At 43.7% G+C, this 17,114-nt stretch overlaps 1 protein-coding gene across 6 annotated transcripts in view; it reads right to left on the bottom strand.

The window, feature by feature from the left end:
- Positions 1-17,114, bottom strand: part of LOC129172790 (teashirt homolog 1-like) — a 150,397-nt gene that overhangs the window by 5,708 nt on the left and 127,575 nt on the right. Inside the window, exon 1 of one of the 6 annotated variants that reach the window (XM_054762844.1) lies at positions 7,722-9,615. The exons of the other annotated variants lie outside the window; for them this stretch is intronic. The gene's annotated coding sequence lies outside the window, so the exon portion shown is untranslated. Of the gene's footprint in view, positions 1-7,721; positions 9,616-17,114 lie in introns of those variants that run through there. 6 annotated transcript variants of the gene reach the window in all.

Below are 17,114 nucleotides of genomic sequence, written 5' to 3'. Positions count from 1 at the left end.
ATAGCATGGAAAACACCAATAACACACATAGGAGACACGCTAGTAACAACGATGGAGGAGGCCAATTTTACCCAAACCAAGACTGAGGGTGGACTGCCCTCCAAATGACTGGTGGCTGGTCCAGGGTGGACCCCACCTCTCACCTGAATTAATTTGGGATAGGTTCCAGCTTACCCATGATCCTGAAGACAAGCGGTCTAGAAAATGCATGAATGAAGCAAAGTGGAGACTATGGCGTACAATACCATTGCTGGTAAGACAGCAACATCTAACGTTAGTGTGTTTATTTTGTCACTTCTCGCCATTTATTCACAAATATTACAAGTTGAAAACACAGACAACAGGAAAACCCCCGAGAAGTGATTACTAACCGTCCAAACGGCCAGCTATCCGGCAGGCACAGCACCTTGGATCACTAAAATTGCTCAGATTCTTGTTCACGTTCACTAGCCACTTGTTGCTAGGCAGATTTCAAAGGCTAAATCATAACTGCCCTGTGGGCCAACCAAAAAGGTGGCATATGTTAGCCACGCCTACTAGGAAACAGGAGAGTCAGACACGTCCTACAAGCTTGTAATTGCATGATGACTGTATTAAATATAACAGCATACACACCCTAAAGAAATGAAACACTGATTTTGTGTAAGATAGGTGTGTGTGGTGACGGGGGTGTAACCTAGAAGAGAAGCCATCTGTGTGCAGCCTGTCACTATTGTTGTGTACAGTGCAGGATTTCCTGTTGCAGACAGGTGACACCACAGTAGGCCACCACCATCCCTCCCCCAGGGCAGTGACATGTGTGAGGTCCTCAAACAATGTCCTCTCCATTCACACACCTACATGCTACACTAAGGATGTGCCAGCCAACTCCTTTACTCCTGAACCAATGCATACAAGGTCGTGAAAAAATGCACCTCCACCGTGTTTCCTGTGCTTTTCTGACACGATGGCGCTGTTATTAAACCCCGTCAATTGGACTGACTTGAAATTTCTCACACAGCTCAATGTACTCTGTATGGTGTTCGGCCAAAGAGGAAATTTGGTATGCACCTTTAGGACTGACATTTGGTTGGTTGGTTGAAAACAAGAAAACGTCTTTTCAGGGGCGGGCCTTGGCAAGCAATTGTCCATAATTCGTTGACCATTTGTCTAATGATGACAAAACCTTGAGGATATCTGCATTGCATGTATGCTAGCTAGGGGTGTCACAAGATCTAGTGGATTTAAAATGTGACAAGATTTCTCACTCAGGAAAAAAAAGTCTCATGGGCACTAGGTCTGGGACAATAACAAATGAATGAATGAATCACACAATAAATGAAAATGAAGTGGATAATTTTGCCAGCCTCAAAATATTGCCATGTGCATGCGTGTCTTTTTTCTTTGTCTCCCGCCTCCAAACAGGCAGGAAGAGGATTCACTCTGTGCACCATGGCACGTTTGTTCCGTAGAACAACGGCATGAACGGAGTGAGCCCTTTTGTCGGTCATAGTGTTTGTCTCGGTGGGTGGAGGCGGGGTTTGTAGCGTACACACAGTGTGCAGGAAAGTGTGGCCTCGCCAGGAGCAATGCAAGGTAACAGAAATTAAATTAGTAGAGTACAATACAGGTATATCGTCATGTCTCTGAGACCTAATCTTGTGCATCGTCTCCTCTTGTGAACTGTCTCCTGACACCCCTAATGCTCGCATGTCTTCCACAGCATTTTGATCACAATCCATAGAGGGCGCCACAAACGTATCTACAGTCATGTCACATGATGGCATATTTGGGTCCAGAAGTATTTGGACCAATAAAATGTTGTATAAAGGAAAAACACATAATAAAAACTGCGTCACTGTCCAAATACTTGTGGATGTGCACTCCAATGTCGTAGCACCGTGTCACATCAGTGAAAACAATCAACTTTACTTTCCCAACACTATCTTCATTCATTCATGTCATCTCGACCAAGAGGCCAAAGCCATTTACAGCACTAATGTCCAATCTCACCAGCTTTCAGCCCTACTGATTTACCCGACAACCCCTCTCTCCCCCCACGCAGTTTAGTAGCCGTTCAATGGGCAACCTTCATTCCTCCCTCCCACTTCGCTTTGTCACCTAGCCCTCCATTCGCTGCCACTCACCTGTGATGGCTTTGGACAAGCCTGATCAGTGTGTGTCACTGACCTGCAGGGTGTGGGGGGGTTAAATGTAAATAAAATGACATGATTATTGGTGGAGAAAAAGCCAATTATGCCGATGCTTATTGTACGTCAGGACTTGTCAGTCTCTCTAGCCAGGACACAACATTAAGCACACCTGTGCAAGCTCATGAGATCCAAGACGAAGACCCGCCTTTCCAAAGCCCTTCGTCAAACCAGAGAATTTCATCATCATATCGGAATTATTGCGTGAAAAAAATAAATAGGTAAAATACTGGATTTTTTTTTTTTAAACCTCTTAATTTATTTAGTAAAGAATAGGCACTGTAAATACTAGGGTGTAATGAGACAAGATTTTAACTTTACTTCTAAGAAACGTACAATGAAAAAATATATGAAAATTTATTGCAACCCATATTTCATTTCTACTACGTTACACTTTTCTGCACTCTGTGTGTATGCTAGCGGCCCCACCTCCACCTACCGAGACAAAAAGACAGTACGACTCACTCCGTTCATGCCGTTGTTCTATGGAACAAATGTGACAAGGTGCAGAAAGCAATGCACAGAGTGAACCCTCTTCCTGCCTGATTGGAGGCGAGAGACAAGGCAAACAGACAAGCATATTGAGTTCATTTTCATTTATTATGTGATTAATTTCTTTATTATTGTCCCAGGAGGCCGAGTGCCCATGAGACGTTTTTCTTCTGAACGAGAAATCTACTCGCCTTTTAATCTCGCAAGATCTTGTGCCACGTCTATTTGAGCACACCTGTGCAAGCTCCCAAGACACAAGACAATACAAGACACAAAGCCTTTAGATGAGGCTCATGCTCCACTCTCCCCATTGGTTCTGTAAATAGTGATGACCTGGTTGTTTACCTGGGGAGTTATTTGGAAGCTGGAGAGAGGCTGTTAAAGTATTATTTAAAAGTATTATTATTATTTCGTTCATTTATTTTTGTAATTATTAAAATTTGTTTTACAATGTTTTGACTGGCTTGAACAACAGTCATGTATGTTAACAAATATCCTTGCTTAATAAAGATACATTTCATTTATTATACCATATTTGATTTACCAGCCAAAGTAATTACATATATTATACATATTTATACATTTTTTAAATTTGTCCTTAAGCGTGTCTGCAAGAAATAACTATAATATACTGTAGGTGAAGTCATATCCTTTTTTTTTTTTTTTTAAATAAAATGTCTACAAAAACAGGGGCAGTGAGCAAAAGTGTTTCTTACAGACGAGCTTGCTTGCAGCGCAGTATTCTGCCTGAAGGTTAAGCTTCAAATTAACATAAAGAATGGAGCATCTTGACGTTGACGTTTCATATTTTCCCCTCACAGTTTGACTTCACCTGTGCTGCCCCAGACAGCCTACCCCCCCGACCAAACAACATCTGCTGCCATCGCCTAGCAACAAGCAGTTGACGGATGACCCCCAAAGATGGATAATTACCATAAATCACTAACGCGTGCGTGCGTGTGTGTGTGTAGACAATAGAAAGCGGAAAATCATTGACAGACACACTAGATGAGCTTTCACCTTTCACGTAAATTTTTTTTCTGCAGCGAAAAAAACGGGTTTGATACGACGGTACGGTAAGCAGGTCCAACGTTCGTGACGGTTCTGGACTTGATGAAAAGAGGCTGAAACCTGATGAGTCATGGGACAAAAAGGAGCTGCGACAAAGAAAACAAAGCATGACTGAATGATGGGATGTATAAAAATACACAAGAGTGAAGGTTTGATTCACACGGAGAGGAGGGGGGGGGAGAAACATCGGGAAGTGTTTAAAGAAGAAAATGAGAGCCACAACAGGGCCGCGACCTAACCAGTCAGGTCTAGTCGAGTCCGCTTGCACAATAAGCCATCAATCAGCCTTCACCGCGCTGTCAGCCCTCCCTGCAACTCACACAAGGACGCCCGCTTTGTACAACGCTCGCAAGCACGGCCAACACCTCCATAAATCCTCCGAAGCCTGCCTGTGCGAGACATTTGCAGCGATGTACGCGCACGTTTTTGGGGTGAGTGACACAATATTCGGATATAAAAGCATCCAAGTGTGATTAGAATGGACTTTCAACATTGAATTAAGGGAGTTGAGCGACTGTTTTTAACTACATGACTGCTCATAGCCACAAAGCTAATAACTAGTTGATATGCTAGCATTAGCCACTCGCAAAACAGCTTCTTTTGGAACCAAATGAATATTTCTCGAGAAGATGATCAACGTTTAAACATATTTACGATAATGAAAAGAGAAAAGACATCTTGGGCCATCAGGGTTGTTAGCGCAAATGCTAAGTGTACAGACTGCATCTTCTGGACCCAAATGAACATTTCATTTCAAGATGATCAATGATTTATCATATTTAGTGTAATAAAGAAGAAAAGACATCTTGGGATCTCAAGTTTGTTAGTATGAATGTTAGCTTGGTTGTTCGTGCAATAGCCAAGGATAAAAACTACTTCTTCTGGACCCAAATGAATATTTCTTCTCAAGATGATCAATGACTGAACGTATTATTTTGTCAGAATGAATGTTGGCGCAAAAGCTAAGCTCACGGCTTCTTTTGGAAGCAAACATTCCATTTCTTTTCAAGATTATCAAGAACTTTTTTTTTTTTTTTACTCCAACTACTACTACTGCTTTTCTACAAGAGACATCTTACTCTATTATAGAGTTTGACCCACATTAAAGTTAGCAACAATAACATAAGAAAGAAGTAGTTGAGGTTAGCGAGTTTTGTTAGCTTAGTGTTAGCACAATGAACATTTCTTCTCAAGAAGATCAACAATGTAACATAACATTTAGTGGGCTTAAGAGCTACTTTGTCAGAAGAAAAGACATCTTGAGCTAGTTAGTTTGTTAGCTTGGTAATCATCACAAAGCTAATAATAAGACAGAAATGATTCATGAAGCGCATACTTCTGCCTCATGACAACATTTTTTTTTGTGGCGAACAGTTTTTCTGACTTGCCAGAGATGGGGAAATAAAACTAGAAGCTAAGCTAATAAGCGACACTCTTAAAGGTTATTGCTGTCACGTGGGTTGTTTGTCTAATATGCAAACATGCTAACACGTTTGATGTGAAAGAGGATGCAGCGCTTTAAAGTGCCAGTCAACACGGTCCTTTCATCTCATTTTGCCACTTAAAATGAGGTCTAAAATGAGGAGTAGCGTGGATGATGCATCACTTTTCCTTCCAACGTGCATCAGAGACAATAATAAAGAAATAAGAATCACATGAGAAACCATAATAGGACTTTAGGGAAATTAATTACAAGAGCAAGAAAGCCTCCTCGGGGTGGAAGACTACTCGGGACAAGCGGCAAGACGTCGCCAAATATTTGAGCGCTTTCAAGCACGTGTGGCACCGGGGGAAATTCCGACAGTTGCACGCCGTGAAAGCTATTATCCTTTATGCATGGACTCATTTTCCTCCTCTGTCTTTTGTGCTGTTGAAGGCCTACAAACGTTCCGTTAGGGCAAAGTTTGGATTGTGTTGATCCAATGGTAGGAGGAACTGCACACTAGCATGACAACATGCGCTAGTATCTGCAGCCATCTCCTGCTAATTGTGTCTGTGTGCGACTATGCATGCCTGACTGTGTGTGTGTGTGTGTGTGTGTTGGCTCGCAACACGCATCCCGGTTGGAGCGAGGCAGGAAGAGAGGAAGCCATCCTTCAACAGAGCACAATATCCGACTGCAGACAGACAACCAACGGCTGTACGGTTCTGGAACACACAAAAAAAGCCCACTCCCAAAGTGCCCTCTATCTCCCACACACACACACACACACACACACCAATGGAAGTATATCCACAATGTATCCTGGCTATGAGCACCCATCCATCTTCAGTCATGCTAAAAGGGGAGGGGCTCCAAGGGTTTTAGCAATGGGTGTGAGGTAATACAGTGCATGGCGTGCGTGTGTGCCAGGAGGTCAGGTGTGTGCCCTGGGAGTGTGCGTCACCCTAGCGTGGGAGGGAGAGTGATGTGTGTCAGCTTGCATCTGGCGAGTGAATAAATTAGGCTTATGAAGACAAATGAACGGGCGGTTGAAAGAATAGACGATGGGAAGGGGGAGCATGGGGGGGGGGGGGGGGGGGGGGGAAGCCGGAGGGAGGACGCAATGAAGGAGAAGAGATGTGGGAGTGTGGTGGCGTCCAAGCAAAAGAAGAAGAAAAAAAAGACGTAAGTAAAGGAGTTCAGGCTGCTTCTTAAAGCGATACATACGCTTGTTTATTTCGGCTCTATGCTAGCAGGTCACTTCCTGGTTCACGGAGGATGACGCAGGACAAACGGACCGAACCAATTTTGATTCTGGGGAAGAAGGAAGGGTTTCATTGCGACTCGAGTGGCAAATAAATAAATAAATAATTAATACATAATGAATGAATATGTTCCAAAAGTGATAGCCGTCCCTTGTTTATGGTTTAGTCCATTTAGTAAATAGGATTGCTTATCTATAAATAGAATCTTTTTGTAGTTGGAGCATAGAAAACACATATTTGATGAATAATAGGCTGGATATTCAAGCGTGAAACAGCGAGGAACTGTCATATGCCTTTTTAAATGAATACATTTGGCAAAACCGTGATAGACTGAAGCCACAAAAGTTGAAGTGCGCAGTGGCTGAGGACGGATGCACCTGTTTTGTTAGTTAGCAACTTCCTGCTTCATGGATGGGATTCTACCGGTTCCACCGTGACTTCAAAAGCAACTAAAAAGTGTGTTTGTCGATTGTTAGTTAGCAGATACGTAGCAGTTTGCTGCGACTGACCAAAGACACTAGTAATAAACAGAGTGGACGACACCGTTCACTGTCATCCACCTTCACCTTCACACCCACACCCACCTTCACACCCACACCCACCTTCACCTCCACAGTCACACTGCTGGGCTGAGGAGGTCCTTCACAAACAGAAACCACAAAAAGAAACCAAATTTGTCAGCTTAAGTTAACAAATCACAGTATGCATAGTTTGTTTATTACTGTAGTTAGCATGCTACTTCCTGGTTTGGAGGTTTTTAGAAGCACGTCGTAACCAACACACACAAAACACTTCCACCCTTCAAAATAAGAGCACCACATCCTGTCTTCCTGCGCAAACAAAATAAGGGTGTCATAAAAACATCTTGCATGGGTGACTGTGTCTTCCTGAGCCACAAGTACGCCATTCCAACTTGTTGAGGATTTTGTAGCAATGTTTGCAGTGGCCGACTTCCCATCAGAAAAGTTGGCCAAGCTATGTCCGCTTCCAAGTTCCTTGTCCGAAACCCGTCCAATGACGTATTTCCTCAATAACTGGAAGGTAATCATTTCGCATGTAATGAACGGACGCTGTATTCACTAACACACATTTCACAGGACGCTACTCAAATCTGAGCTTTGGAAAATCTTTTCCATCCAGGCAGTTTTTAGTATTTGCAGATGAACAAAAATCTAAATATACTTTTTAACATTTCTTTTTAGTGCAGATGGTTGTAGGCGAAATGTTTGGCTGCCTCTTCTCGTCACGTACGTGTGGGAAGGTGTATTATTAGCTTCTCACCGTCCAGCCAATCGATGTGGAGAAACAACTTGTGAGAAACGTTGGGAGCTGACTTGACCTTCCTTGTGTTCGGCTCATGCACGTCCCCCCTCAGATGTTGCTTTGGTTGCGGGGGCTTTGTCACGCGGCCGTCTGAAGCCCCCCTCTCCGGAGCCCCCTCGTTTGATAAATGACACGTGTCATTCTGTCAGCCCCTGCCATCCGGGCTGGGAGGCCCCATGTTGATGTATGGCCGCCGCGGCTTAAAGGAAATCGCCGTGTTTTGGCAGCGGCCAGAAAAAACATGGCCTCTGTATAAGGCTATGTGTCTTACTGCGTGCGTGTGTGTGTCTATTAGTGATGGCGGACGAGTGTGCGTGCGTGCTCTGAAGCTGTCAAGCGGACGGGCAGAAGGAGACAAATCATCGTCATGGCCGCCCCAGCTGTTCCCCAAATTTGGTGCGAGGAGGAGAGTGAGGGAGGTGGCGATGATGGTGGTGGTGGGAGAGAGAAAAAAATAGTTTGAGTTTTAAACGGCTGACGCTTCCCAGAAACTACGAGGACAAGTGAAACACACACACACACACACACACACACACACACACACACACACGAACGAACGCACGCACGCAAATCCAAAGATTGGGATAGGAAGCCAGCCAATCCCAGAAGGAAGTGTTTTCTCCGCAAGCAAACACACAAACAACCGAGTGACACGCAAGACGGGTCATAAAGACGCTGAAGTTTTATGTGTTGCTTTACCTCCTCCTACCGGCTAAAAAATATAAACACGGGTACTAAAGGTCTGTTGTAATGTGTAAAAAAAGTGTTGTTTTGATATTTTAGGGCTTGAAAGTGCAAGCATTTGAAAACAGGCCCTCTCAAAGCGCAATTTGCATTGGCGTGACCCGCTACCGGCTAAAAGCACGCACCGACCCTACAGAACCACAATACAAATGGCATCCCAAAGTGCTCATCCAATTCTCCAACGATGAATGGCATTAAAAATAATCTTGTGGATAAGAGCAGAGAGGAAAAGCCAGAAGGAAGTCTTTTCTCCACGCGGGACGCCGGCTCTTGACCACGTTTACGTCTCATCTGTTGTTTTCCACGTTTTTGCCTGTACGCTGAAAACTGATACGTAGGGACGCAAACATACGCCCGACTAGTTAACGAAGCCATTTACGGAAATAGAAAATGTGTAAAAAAAAAGTGTCGTTTTGGATGTCTGTTTATTTATTATGTTATGTCGGGCTTGAAAGCGCAATTTGTCAAGTTTTCCGGGTTGTTGTGCGTGGTTTTCTTTGCAGCTAAGAGGACAGTGGCCGTGCCAATCAGGGCTTGTTTATCACACTTTCAATTCAAAGCTTGAGCAGTCGTAAGCACACATTTAAAACCACTTCTCAGTTGTTGTTTTGGTCTTCCTACAATAAAAACAAGCGTTACACGACAACAAAAATGGCCGACCGTAGCGCTCATCGACAAGGGAACTCAAAATCCGCTTTTGGATAAGAGCAGCAAGGACAAGTGTGGAGTGTTTCTTCGTTCGTCGCCAACAAATGGCCCATATGTGACCATGTTTTCCGTTGCTGTTGCAGGTTTATAGGAAACCTAAAACAACAAAACCAAAACATTTGAACCAGATGCTAGCATGTACGCTAAAGCATCGCAACATGGTCCAGATAGTCGTCACAACAGCAGCACAAATACCTCCCGAGTGGAGGAGAGTCCCACCTGGAGGTTGTGAACTCTGAGTGACCCCCGTTTACTCGGGCTGCACTCCCTCCTTTCCCCTCCTCTCATAGCGTCCCTCTCCCACGGCGGGGAGGGAAGGAGGGGGAAAAAAGCGGCGTCATTAGGCTGTGAGTGATGAGTGGCAGCCATGGGTGACATCCTCCCCTCTCTCTCTTTCTCTTTTTCCAACATCCAAATGCTTTCACCCCCCCACCCACCTCGCCTCCCCCCTGGCCATTGCCTTGATACTTTTCTCCCACTCGCTTTATTCCAACGCCGTCGATCCCTCAAGTCATTTTTCTTTCACTTTTCTCTGTCGCTTCTTTTTCCACTAGCCCCCCCCCCCCCCCCCCCCCCCCTTCTTTCTTGTCACTCTCCCCCCGCCTTCTTTCTTCCCTGTCCTGCCATTCCTTCTGAGACTCAGGCCCGTCTAGGCGCGTGTACTGTAGATCCTCCATACATAATAGATCTACCCAGCATCAATAGGTCCTCCGTGCCTGGCATGGCCACCTTTCACAAATAAAGCTGTGAAATACTTTCAGGGCTTCCAGTAAAAAAAACCCCCAAACAACTGCACTAAAATTGTACTCGGACAGTCACGTAGCACTTTCTTTTAGAAGGATTCTGACAAGTTTTAGCAGGATTTTGCAGGAAAAGTGTGCCGTAACTTGTAGAAAACAGACAATTTATGGACAAGTAGCTTTGCTTTTTTTTTTCTGCATGAATGGATAGAATAAATCTAAAACATTTGTGGCACATGTTGGTGTAGTGTGCTAGCAATGATGTTCTGAGAGCTTGGCTTCCTCCTAACACCACGCTCCTGAATACAGTCGTGTAAAAATGTAGGGCACCTTCATGGTCGCCCACTATACAGTATGTAGGCTGTGGCTAGGATCCATGCAATGCAGTTATTCTAAGTTCTATCATCACCAGACAAATGACTTACGGTTCTCATGAGCTCGGTAAGTAAGAGGTTTTGCTTGGCGACGGCCGTGTTTTTCAACCAATCTTGCTAAAATCTGAAACACATGTACTTGTCAGTCCCCAGAAGGTGTGTGCCAAATTGTGTGGTGATTTGGTTCAACACCCTAAAGTTACAGTGCGTGTTGTGAAGAGCAGTGTGGGGGGATTTAATAACAGCGCCACCATGTGGTGTATTTGACAGGAAAATCATAGCACAGGCAAAGTCGGGGTGTATGTCTGGAATATAGGCCTCACTTATCGATAAGCTGCAGGTGTCCACATTGTAACATGGGGTATTTACGCAGGAAGACACCATAAACCTTGCAATCCCACCTGTGATTGGTGTTCCCAGAGTCACACATGACCTCCAATGAGTGAAACATGAGAAGCTGTCGCGGTGCAAGCAGAAACTGTTGGAATTCTACACTTGATCAAACTTAAGTTTTTTGTCCAATCAAAACACAATCGCTGCATAAGACTTTCAAACCACTTCACTACTTCCTGAATCTAAGCACCATGGGAACTGTAGTTCTTTTAAAGCCATAAATGACCCATCATTGTACGCGTTGCAGGGTTCAAAGCGTGTGAAACAAATGAACGGAAGTAGAGTTAATTTTGTCGCTGTGATTTTACTGTGAGCTGCGCTGCATCGTACCCGGAACACTTGAAGCAGCTCTCAGGTGTGGCGGGCGAAGTAGAAGAACAGTTGGATCTTTGGGGTCTTAAAGAGGCATCCTGCAGCGACTTTAGACGACTTAGAGGGACAGAGCCAGGCTTAGAATCTCACCCCCCTTTGGGAAGTCTGAGACAAAGATTTGACATTTTTTTTGGCTTGGGGCAAGGCGGGTTACCTCCTCGTCAATAACACACACGGCATGTGGAGAATCTGGCATCACAAAGCGCTCAGCCGGTGAGCAAAATGCAAACAATGTAAAATGCTAATAATGTGAAACGTGTGACATCACGAGGTGATGATCCACTTACAGGCGGCCAAATGAGGGTAACCATAACTGCGATGTAGTGACAATGAGATTGACTCCCCTGCGTTAGAGGAACTCTAATCTCATCAAACATCTCTCGATGGCACTACAAAACTAAATCCCAATTCTTTGACATAATTGAAGGTTACTAGTTACTTTCCCCAAAAAGTAACTACAAGCCCAACACTGGCTGCTACTCCTCCGGCCATGCAGCGAAGCAGGCGACAGGGTTGTCGTAACCTCCAGCAACAACTGCAATCAATAGCTTCCCTTTTTAAAAAAAAATGTGACGACGCTAACAAAAATATGCTTTGATTCCCTTGATGAGCTAGAAGCTTTACGGCCCGGCCAGATATGTGACAGTCATGAGTTTTTTGACTTCAGATAACATTATGTCATCGTGTCTGTGACCTTTGGACTATTTACCACTCAGGATTGGGGGAATCAAACTGACAATTCTGCCGTGTGTCGTTAGCACGTGGAGGTCATACACAACACATTGATTTACAGCGTTAATCCTTAGTTACAGGTGGGTTCCAACAAGTGACCCTACGTAATCACACGAATGACAAAATGATGAGAGAACATCTTCCCTTTTATATGCTGTGAAGTATTGTGTGTCATACCTACTTTTAAAACAATGTTTCTCATTATGGAAGGCTTCACAAGACGTTTTAGAAAGGAGTGCTAAAGAACAGTAAGCCTCCTGTCAAAGTTAGGACTTGTACCAGCAGCTGAGGGACAACGCAGCAGCAGTGCCTGATGGGTAATGGGCGTCCCAGGCCGGTCGGTCACCCTCCAGGAGGAGGCGGCTCACTTCATCCAGACGATCTCATTCTTTCAGTCACTAACCCAAAGCTTGTGACCGGAGTGTCGGAACATAAATCAGCTGGGAAATTGAGGCTTTCGCTCCTCGGGCAAATTAGCATTTCCTGGTTTTCTCACAGGCGTGGCCAACACGTCCTTCTGACACGTCTTGATTTGATTAGGCTCAAATAGAAAGCTCAAACTGTTAAAGAAAAAGATTTAAATACTTTTCTCACTGAGAAAAAGCATTTTTAGTAATAAAAGTCTATATAATATCAATATACCTCAAATGTGCTATATAAAGTATATTTAAATATCTAAGAAATGCAAAAATATATATTTTTTTAAATGTTTGCAGGTGATAGAGACACATTCACAGCACAGCCAGTAAAATATCACTACAAAACAATCAATAAAAACTGCTACTATGCTAACAGAAAAATTACACAAACTATATCTAAATTAATTTCAAGCACTTCCAATAATTTAACTGCAGAGGGTATGAAAGATTTGGAATGATGTTAGTTTGACATATTGGTAAGACATAACGTCTTGAATATTTAAAAAAAGAAAAAGTAAAAGTAAAGAATGAAATGACCCTCTTAAATAGAACACCCCTAATTACAGTCATAGGCCAACAGTATTTACTGGCACATTCACGTTTCTGGGGACTCTGTGTGGCGTTGAAAGACATTGGGGAAAGAAGAGACGTAAAATTCATACAACAAAGCCAAGCAGAGCCCCCACACCATCAGCTGGTGGGGGTGGGGGTGTTGCTCCTCTGCTAAATCAATGGCAAAAAAATTGTTTGCTAACACGCTCGGTATCGATTAGCGACTGCAGGGCTGCGGCGGCCGGGCTGCTAACGACGCTGACAAGGGTAAAGTGTTTCTCCGAAAAGGCACACGGAACCAACAGCTGCACGAAGGGGAAAAAGGAACGAGAGAGAGGCGCCTCTGCGGTAGTAATTCTTAATTGACACCTGTCACGGTGATGGCGGCGGTCGCAGCTGCAGCGGGAGTACGTCTTTTTGAGTCCTGTTCGTCTGTCACTTTCAATACCTTTCCATCGTGCACGCACACACGTACACAAACACACACACACAAACACAAAAAGCCCATTCATGTCTGCTGCCTCAACCGTCCCCGCTTCAGATGTCCTGGTGGGACTCCATACAAACAAATGACACCTCAGAGGTACTATCAGGTACTAGCTGATACCATATGGGGACATAAAACACTTGTTATCGGACACACGCTAAATATGACGAAAATAAACACACACGCTAACATTATAGCTCTGAACGGTGCAGTGTTAGGCTCCACAACCTCCACTTAGCTGCACCTTGCCCTCCCCTCAACCTCCTCTTGTATTGTATGTACTTTATTTATCCCACAGCGGGGAAATTTACTTGTTACAGCAGCAAGCAAGCAAGACAAGTAAAGAGAACAGTGTAAAGAATACATAGTGACTACAACATGGTTCAGGTGGTGCAGGTGTTGTAGAACCTGACAGCGGTCGGTATGAAGGACCTGCGGAACCTCTCCTTCTTACACCGTGGGTGTAACAGTCTGCTGCTGAAGGAGCTGCTAAGGGAACCCACAGTGTCATGTAGCGGGTGAGAGGTGTTGTCCATGATGGATGTCAGCTTAGCCAACATCCTTCTCTCCCCCACTTCCTCCACAGAGTCCAGAGGACCGTCCAGGACAGAGCTCGCTCTCCTGATCAGCCTATTGATCCTGCTCCTGTCCCTGTCCGTGCTGCCCCCTCTCCAGCAGCCCACAGCATAGAAGATGGCTGAGGCCACCACAGAGTCATAAAAGGTCCGTAAAAGAGTCCTGCACACACCAAAGGACCTCAGTCTCCTCAGCAGGTGGAGGCGACTCTGGCCCTTCTTGTAGAGGGCGTGGGTGACTCTTGGATGAGTCTGCCACGTAGGCATGGGCCAGTATGAGATTCTGACAGCATAACAACTTTGGCCAAAAATATCCCGATTTGATGCTTTCACTGCATTATACTTACAGCTCAAAAATGTGTTATTTTGAAATATCTTTATTGAAAACTCATTTTAAACCATATAATAGAAACACGATGAAAGTGGAACATACAGTATGTACTTAAAATAATAAAAATTTTCTGATTTTTTTCTAAATAAATCATAAATAAATAAAATGTAGTTCTCAATGCAGTCTACTGTGGCTAATCCTGCAACTCAAGCTACAACACAGCCATGGATGCAGAGTGAAAAGCTCTCCTCCCATTCTGTGTGGAAGTGGTACGTTTGTGGCTTCTTACTTTTTCCTTCTTCCTCACTCCATTTGAAATCCTTAAGTTAAGAAATGCATTTAAGGCCAACTGCTACGCTCGCTGGCTTGTTAGCTTGCTAGGTAGCGGCCATCTCGAGTCCCTGTCGCACAATGGTTGTGCAAACTTGTGTAAACAATGAATAATAGGAGTGTAAAGGTGACTCTGGGGTGTTATTTCATGTCTACAGGCCTCTAATAATGTTAAAAAACAGTATTTAGAAAGTCATAAACAGGTTTTCCATGCTCTTAACTACAAAAATATTCCATTTATTAACACTGAATCCTATAGTATAAATTCATTTACTGCGGTCGGGTCTGGAACCAGTTAAGTGCTATAAAAGAGAGACAACTGTGTCTTGTTTTGCCTAAAACACAAACATAATAGGTCTGCTTTTTTGGATGACTAAGGAAATTAAAAAATATTCATATTTGTGAGGCTGAAATCAGAGAACATTTACATTTTAAATAAAAAAAACAAAACATGAATGGAATACCAAAAAAAGGTTGTCAATGAATTGGCTAATCGATAAATCGACTAATTGTACCAGGTCAAACCCAGCCGGTACTATGCAGTGGAAAAGCAGCATTGATATTAGCGTACTACTCATTGCTAAAGGAAGGAAATATGGCGCTTAGTCAATATTAGAAGCAAAAATGCAAAAAAGAAAAGTTTAATCACAGGTTAGTTTGAATTTAATGCTAACAGATATTGCTAATGACTTGCTACTGGTACGGTGCAATAAAACTATAACACTTGCAAGGACACATTCTATGCTGCAAGTGGACAACAATCATAAAAATAAAAAATATGCCAGAGTATAAAATTGCAGCAAAAAGCAACCATCATAACAAGCCCATAAACTCCTCCCTAAATTATGACTCCCCACTTTTATGCCCCTTTTCCTTCCTTTTTGTTAAAACTGTGCAACAGCCAACCCAACTTCACGTGTGAACTCCCATGATCCTTTGCAGCCCTGACAAGACTTCTCTTGTAGTCACACAGCAAAATGACAGCAAATTCTTAGCAAATGTTATTGTGTAGGAAGGAAATCCTCCTGCAGGCCATATTTATGCCTCACAGTTTTGTTTGTGTTTTCATTAAAAAAAAAAAAAACAACTGAAATGACCTTCTTTCCTTGTCAAGGATTCCTTTGTTGTGCCTGAGTGGAAATCCAGGCTTTCCTGTTTCCTCTCAAGCTCATTAAAGTCAGGGATACGTTCACCGAGCCGAATGCCTTTACGTCGTCACACTGCGGACCGGGCCAAATTTCATAAATAGTTTGGATTTGACCCCCTTGTTATTCTTTTTTCCTCCAGGCATCCATCTTCATGTGTCACTTCACCTCTAGCAAGGTGAGGACACGCAAGCGTAAGCTGTGTGCGATTTCCTGCAAACACACCGCGCCGACTCTCTCAGTCAATGTCACGCTCTTAATGACACTTTGCATACGCTCCCTTATCATAAACTCATCTGGCTCAGCCACACACACAAACACACACTTGCGTAGTCACTCGCTTCAAACATTCCCTCTCGCGGCACGTCGCGGTCCTGACAAATGTCATTAAACGCCTTATCGGACGCCATCCAGATAGAAGCGACGCGAGGTGCTAATAGCGTGATGCTCACCGCTTCCTTGGCTGACAGCTGCCTGACGCGTGCCGCAACAACAACAACAACAAAGTGTCTTCATAGTAGAGCTGGGACCTGGACTTTGTCGTCTTTCTGCCAAAAAACACCAACAAACCATGACCACGCATTGTGTTTCTGGTTTTGTGCGATTGGAACAATCGGCAGAGTTAGCATTTTTGGGGCTAAACTTGATAATGGAATAAATAAGCTCCAACCAAACAATGACATCACAAAACAGGATGCCAGTGAACAAATGACGATGTTCAGAAAGCCAGAACAGCCTTTACCTAAAGTCCATTTTTTACAATTTGACATAAGTGTTTCCAAACAACTGAAGTCAACTTCCAAGAAGAACTGACCTATCAACAATTCCCCTGCCTGAGGCTCAGAGCTCATCCTTTGCACATTCAAATACACACCAGCCAAGTGGATCTGCTAAATAAATCCTCAACGTGTGACATTCAACCCCGTCATAGCTAAAACTTACCAAAGTTTGCTCACATTTTGTTGGTGTTACATGACAGGATTGACCTTTTTTGGTTCAAAATAGTCATTCATCATTCACCTTTGCTTTTTTGCTGCTTACTTTAGACTTCTTCTGCCGCCTGTCTAGGCAACAAACTAATGACTCGCACCCTCTGCTGGTGTCTACCAGGTTCATTCCAGGTCGATGACACGACATAAGCTACACAAAAATACTTACAAATGACAAATGAATGACAACTGAAAATTTTAAATCACCTTAACCTAGTTTAGTTGGAACCCACCCCCCCAAAACCATCAATTAACAAAATAACACAAAATAAACACATTCTTCTGCTGCAACCACAATTTGCAGAAATGTAAAAGTGTATCAAACTAAATATCAACCTTCTAGAACCAATAAACATGTACCTTGCCGTCACTACAGAAAAAAAAAAACTGCCAGCGGCAGTGACATCACAGAAGTGCGGCAGTGAGCAAGGTGTCTGCTGACGCGTGCTCTGTCTGACTT

The sequence above is a fragment of the Dunckerocampus dactyliophorus genome, chromosome 20 (assembly GCF_027744805.1).
Source record: "Dunckerocampus dactyliophorus isolate RoL2022-P2 chromosome 20, RoL_Ddac_1.1, whole genome shotgun sequence".
In the NCBI taxonomy this organism is placed as follows: domain Eukaryota; kingdom Metazoa; phylum Chordata; class Actinopteri; order Syngnathiformes; family Syngnathidae; genus Dunckerocampus; species Dunckerocampus dactyliophorus.
The sequence above is the reverse complement of the archived record's forward strand: the minus strand, read 5'-3'. Positions and strand labels throughout refer to the sequence as shown.